The 6,000-nt window shown below is 37.5% G+C and overlaps 1 protein-coding gene across 2 annotated transcripts in view; it reads right to left on the minus strand.

Annotated features, from left to right (window-relative positions):
- The window catches only part of dicer1 (dicer 1, ribonuclease type III), an 80,008-nt gene extending 74,780 nt beyond the window's left edge, over positions 1-5,228 (minus strand). For both annotated transcript variants that reach the window (XR_009816063.1, XM_061969046.1), the window contains exons 1-2: positions 5,064-5,228; positions 2,210-2,256 (exon numbers count right to left, since the gene is read on the minus strand). The gene's annotated coding sequence lies outside the window, so the exon portion shown is untranslated. The remainder of the gene's footprint in view (positions 1-2,209; positions 2,257-5,063) is intronic.
- Between the last annotated feature and the right edge of the window lie 772 nt (positions 5,229-6,000).

Here is a 6,000-nt window from a genome sequence, read left to right on the forward strand (position 1 = left end):
ATTCGGACACCGAAGACGAAGAATTCGAAGGATTTACGAATGAAGAATAACTTCAGAAGGTGAGCGCTATGTTTATTTTGTGTGTTGTGACATTAACGTTCGAGCAACATTATGTTGCCATTTATTGCTCTACACCATTTTGAATTTTACTATGTTTGTGATTGCACATTTGCGTACATTTTGGGACAGAGTTGTTAGAACGCTGGTTTTCAATATATTATTAAAGTTTGACTGAACTATCTGACTGTTTTTTTGACATTCACTTTAGCGCAGCGTTTTTTTGACATTCACTTTAGCGCAGCGTAGGCGCGGCTTATAGTCCGGGGCGGCTTATTGGTGGACAAAATTATGAAATATGTAATTCATAGAAGGTGCGGCTAATAATCCGGTGCGCCTTATAGTGCGGAAAATACGGTACTCACGCGGACGATTGACTAGTTGATGGTGATGGCAAGAACGCTGTCGGGTGTTTTCTTTTCAAATGTTCGTTCATAGCCGTTGTGCTGCTATGATAGGCCATTTCCGATCGACACTGTGTGCATACAACAACTGTCAAGTGTTTTGCTTTTTTCGCTGTGCTTATCCCACACTTGAAGGGATGTACCAATGCTAAATGTGGCTTCTGGATTTCACTCAAAAGACCAGACCGTAGTTACTTTTTCCTTTTATTTTCCTTTAGTTTGCAACAGTTTTTCCAACGAAGAAACAGCTTCTTTTTTCTTCTTTAGTCATTTTAGCAGTCTTTAGCAGTGTTAGTAGACTTTAGTTTCTTTAGCTGTCATTAGCTGTCTTTAGTAGCCTTTAGTAGCCTTTAGCTTCTTTAGTAGCCTTTAGCTTCTTTAGTAGGTGAAAAACCTTTTTAGGACAAAACACCACAAGATTAACATGCTGTAAAAAATCAATCAATTATCAATCCCATAATTTACAATTATTAAGTAAGGCAATCAAACTCTTAACCATTAAACAAGTGCAAGAAAATGGACACATCTTTTTCCTTTAAGTTAAAACAGATTTTAAATAAATTGTCTCAACATAAATGCACCAAGATACATATAAAATACATTTAAACCCAGAAACACAATAGATAAATGCAGCAGAAAACCCAATATGCAAATACATAAATACCTAACCAATTAACCACCTATTTAGATACATATTTAAAATCCATATTCAATATAAATATATTATTAAATTAGCAGTGAAACACTCAATCTTAAACGCCGTCGACTGGTAGAAAAATGCCCCTTTTTCTATGCCCTCACCAGCAGCCAATGATCCAACACAGTTAAATCCAACACTTTAAGTTGAGCGACTTTACCCTCCTGATGAAGCAAACTGCTCCAACATTTATCAATCTAAGCAAAGAATATCAACACTTCCTTACTAAACAACAGTTACACAAAACACCGTGTGTATTTAGCCTCCAGGCTAAGCACGCTACATGCACACAACCCCCCATTTCACCAGCGCAACAGGTGCGCCACACCCACAAAGACAACTAAAGTGCAATCTTACCGGCTGTCCGTTCAGCTATTGGTTTTGGTACACTTTGGCACAACTCTGGGTTTTCTGTAACGAACTAAACCTTTTTCCACTCTGCGCTGGCGTCTTTTGTACTCCTTGATTTGACACAGTGGTCTAATTACCGGGCTCGCGCACCAGCAGATGAGACGGGAGCGCGCCGCGTTATACCTGCGCGTGAACGTAAACTGATCGGTTCTGATCATATAAGCCGACTGGCCGAAATAATGCCCAATTATATACATTTCCTGGGGTTGCCTAGGTGAATAGGGATGCGGATGTGCTCTAAGATAAAATATAATTTTATTAAGTGGGGTTTGGCTGGTTGCTCAGCAGCCACGGTTGCGAGCTCGCGCTTCAGCTGACGAGACAGCTGTTCGCCACTACAACATTATTAGGCCGTTTATTGAAATACTCCCACACTTTTGACGACTTTTGGCGTGCTTTTTTCCCCTCGCTCGCACCGCTCGCATCGTCTGCTTTGCGCTCCGCCATGACGGTAGTGTGACGTAAATATGCGACGCATCGACACACAAAAACGGCGTCGACATATTTACGTAACCGATGACGTCGACTACGTCGACTACGTCGACGCGTCGTTTCAGCCTTAATAGTGACTGGATATGGCCAACTGAATGATGCTACACCTTGAAGAAACACAAACACTTATATCATTGTAACGTCTTACCTTTCCACATCTTCAAATGGTTGGGTCTTAGACAAATTTGTTCAGCTCTGCAAAACCAAAATCAGACATTTAAAATTGGAATGCAGAGGTCAAGGATAAATGAAGCATTAAAGACATTTAGTACAAGCATAGAAAACAATGGCATTCAAATAAAACCAATAATGTGTTTAAAAAATAATAATTATGTCTTTGACCTAAATTTTAGGGAAATGGAGTCAGTTAGGTGTTGAGATGCCGTTTTTGTTTCGTTTTGTCATTTGTCTAAGCATGGTGCAATCGTATGTGCGCAATATGTATTATATTTTTTTCTTTTTACTTTTGTAGCTGTATGTAGTAATGACGCCGCTAAAGTTGCATCAGCTCTGTACTCTTTAATGTCCTTTGTGTTTGTTCTTTTAATGTTTCTGTCTTTTTTTCACCTTCATTTTTGTGGACTTTCTGAATCTGCATCCTATAACGTGTTTAAGGGAAACAGCACTTTTTTCCATTTTCCATATCGTTCACAATCCCTATGTAAGACAAGAAAACATGTCTTTCTTTTTTTATGCATTCTAAGGACCTGATTTACTAAAAGTTTGCATATAATAAAACATGTGCAAACTTGATAGCACACGCACATGTGTGCAAAGACAAACCATAGACGAGAATCCTCCGTACGTGTACGTCTCAACATATTTGGACGGTCAGAAATAAAAAATATTAGAAATATCTATTCAGCAATTTTCATTTTTTTAGCTGCTGGATGACTTATAGGGGCCGATTAAAATGAATTCAATTGATGCGTGTTGGTGTCATTTAGTATTTTTTTAATGTTACTTATTTTCCATTCAGTAAATATATTATTACAATATACCTCCTACATGAAAAGACATCTTTCATTATGCATTTTTTTGTGTTTGAGTGATTCCGTACGCATATGCATGGAATATAAAGACATAGGGGTGTAACGGTACGTGTATTTGTATTGAACCGTTTTGGTACAGAGGTTCCGGTTCGGTTCGAAGGTGTACCGAAAAAGTTTCCACACGGACATATTAAGTAGCGTAACACACGTTGTGTAAACAATGCACACCGAGGCACAACACACGGCATGCTAGCAGCTAACGGGCTACGATAGACTGACCATACGTCCTCTTTTCACCGGACATGTCCTCTTTTGCGGAGCTGTCAGGGCGGAGTTTCTTAAATGCCTCGAATGTCCGGCATTTTGAGTTAGGGTTGCGTGTATTTTCAATGTACGTTCAGGGTTAAGAAGGGGTTAAAAACAAAACAAATTGTGCGCGCAGCAGCATTCGTGAGGGAGGGGCAGAGACAGAGAGAGAGCGAGAGAGTTATGATAAACGCGCATGCGTCACCAGGCTCTGCATTTTGTCCATAGATTTATCAGATTTAATTTCTTTGTCAAAAGTGTGCCCCGGAGGCCATTTGCGGCCCACAGCTAAGGCCCAACGCACATTCTAAAAATACTATTAAAATAAACAAAAACATAACAAAAGTGAAATAAAAAGCTTAAAGGTGAAATGTAAGTTAGAAAAAGTTGCAATGTTGACTAATAAAACAAAGCTGTTTTTTTTTCTTTCTTTCAAACTGTAATTACTCAAAACATAATATTGAATCAAAATCAATGTTATTATGAATTATTGACCTATCCAAGGTTCCGATTACTTTACTTCAACTATTCCACTAAGAGGGCAGCACGGTGGCAGAGGGGTTAGTGCATCTGCCTCACAATACGAAGGTCCTGAGTAATCTGGGGTTCAATCCCGGGCTCGGGATCTTTCTGTGTGGAGTTTGCATGTTCTCCCCGTGACTGCGTGGGTTCCCTCCGGGTTCTCCGGCTTCCTCCCACCTCCAAAGACATGCACCTGGGGATAAGTTGATTGGCAACACTAAATTGGCCCTAGTGTGTGAATGTGTGTGTGGGTGTTGTCTGTCTATCTGTGTTGGCCCTGCGATGAGGTGGCGACTTGTCCAGGGTGTACTCCGCCTTCCGCCCGATTGTAGCTGAGATAGGCTCCAGCGCCCCCCGCGACCCCGAAGGGAATAAGCGGTAGAAAATGGATGGATATTCCACTAAGAAAAATATTTTTGGTGGAAGATTTTGGTAAATATATAACCCAAAAATTTATATTTTGTTGTTTTCTTACTGTACCGAAAATGAACGGAACCGTGACTTCTAAACCGAGGTACGTACCGAATTGACATTTTTGTGTACCGTTACACCCCTAATAAATAAATATAAAACCAATTAAAAATATATATATATGATTAAAAACGAATTTAAAGGGTAAAACCAATTAAAACAATAAATAAAAATCTAGATTTAAAAACACAGATTACGATGGTATATTATTTATTTATTATTTATGTGTTCACTGTTCTGTTACAGAGACAATTGGATAAAATTACTATGGTGTGAAAAGGGGTAGAATTAAATAATCTCTGCTTCTTCCTACCTTTCGGACGTGCTGGAATGAAACAACTGGAATTGTGTGATGCATTACATTGTGTCGTACGCATGTTGGAAATAAAGTGAAAGTGAACAGTGTGTTAATGACAATAAGTGTACACAAAGTAGTAGTGGAAGACAGACAGACGACAGTAGTTAGCAGCAACGTACTACGCTAGCATGGCCGGCAAAAACCTTAACGCACTTCAATAGCTAAATAAAAGTATAATGAGAAGAGTGTTTAGAAAGCTGAGTGTATACATATTTGACCGTAGACGTGCAAGAGTGAAAGACATCTAGCATGTTTAACAACACGTACAATCACATAGCTAGGTAGCTTGTTAGCTACTTTATAGCAACTCACGTCAGCTGGCCTAAATATGACTACTCCAAGTCGCGTCTCACCTGATTGTACTTATTCAGTTGATCGACGGTGTTTTTATTTCAACGTCTGGTATTTCATGTTCTCCGCTCGCCGGGTTTGTGTGGCTTGTACTCCGCGATAGGAGCACTTCCCCTCACCTGGGCCTTAGCTGCAAACCCAAAACGCTAACGTAAATTGCGCCCGTTTACGACAGTTGACGACCACCGCCGTAAAGCGTTGACCGCATGTGATGTGGAGGAGAAGCGTCATCAGAATGAACCGAAATGTTAAAGTTTTTAATACAATCTGAAACCATTTTGCAAAGTCCGAAACCAATGTGCATTTTGGAAAACGAAGTTTCAAAACTGTAAAAAAAAATCTATATGACAGAAACATGATTATATGGTAATTATATATAGAGAGAGGGACAAGCGGTAGAAAATGGATGTGTGTATATATGTATATATATATATATATATATATATATATATATATAATTATTATATAATCATGTTTCTGTCATATTGATTTTTTTGTATAAATATATATATATATATATATATATATATATATATATATATATATATATATATATATATATGTATATATATATACATACATACATATATACATATATATATATACATACAAAAAAATGAATATGACAGAAACATGATTATATAATAATTATATGTATATATATATACCGACAGCCATCAGACTGTATAATGCACATGTTCCTTGACTGCACTTAAATGTATAATATATGTAAAATATATTTATATTATTCATATATTATATATAATATATATTATATTATTTATTATTATTATTGTCTATTGTGAGCAAACTGTGGTGCTGAATTTCACCCAGGGATCAATAAAGTACTTTCTATTCTATTCGATTCTATATATATATAAAATCAATATGACAGAAACATAGAAACATGATTATATAATAATTATATATATATATACA

Source organism: Nerophis lumbriciformis, linkage group LG08, assembly GCF_033978685.3.
Source record: "Nerophis lumbriciformis linkage group LG08, RoL_Nlum_v2.1, whole genome shotgun sequence".
Taxonomy (NCBI): domain Eukaryota; kingdom Metazoa; phylum Chordata; class Actinopteri; order Syngnathiformes; family Syngnathidae; genus Nerophis; species Nerophis lumbriciformis.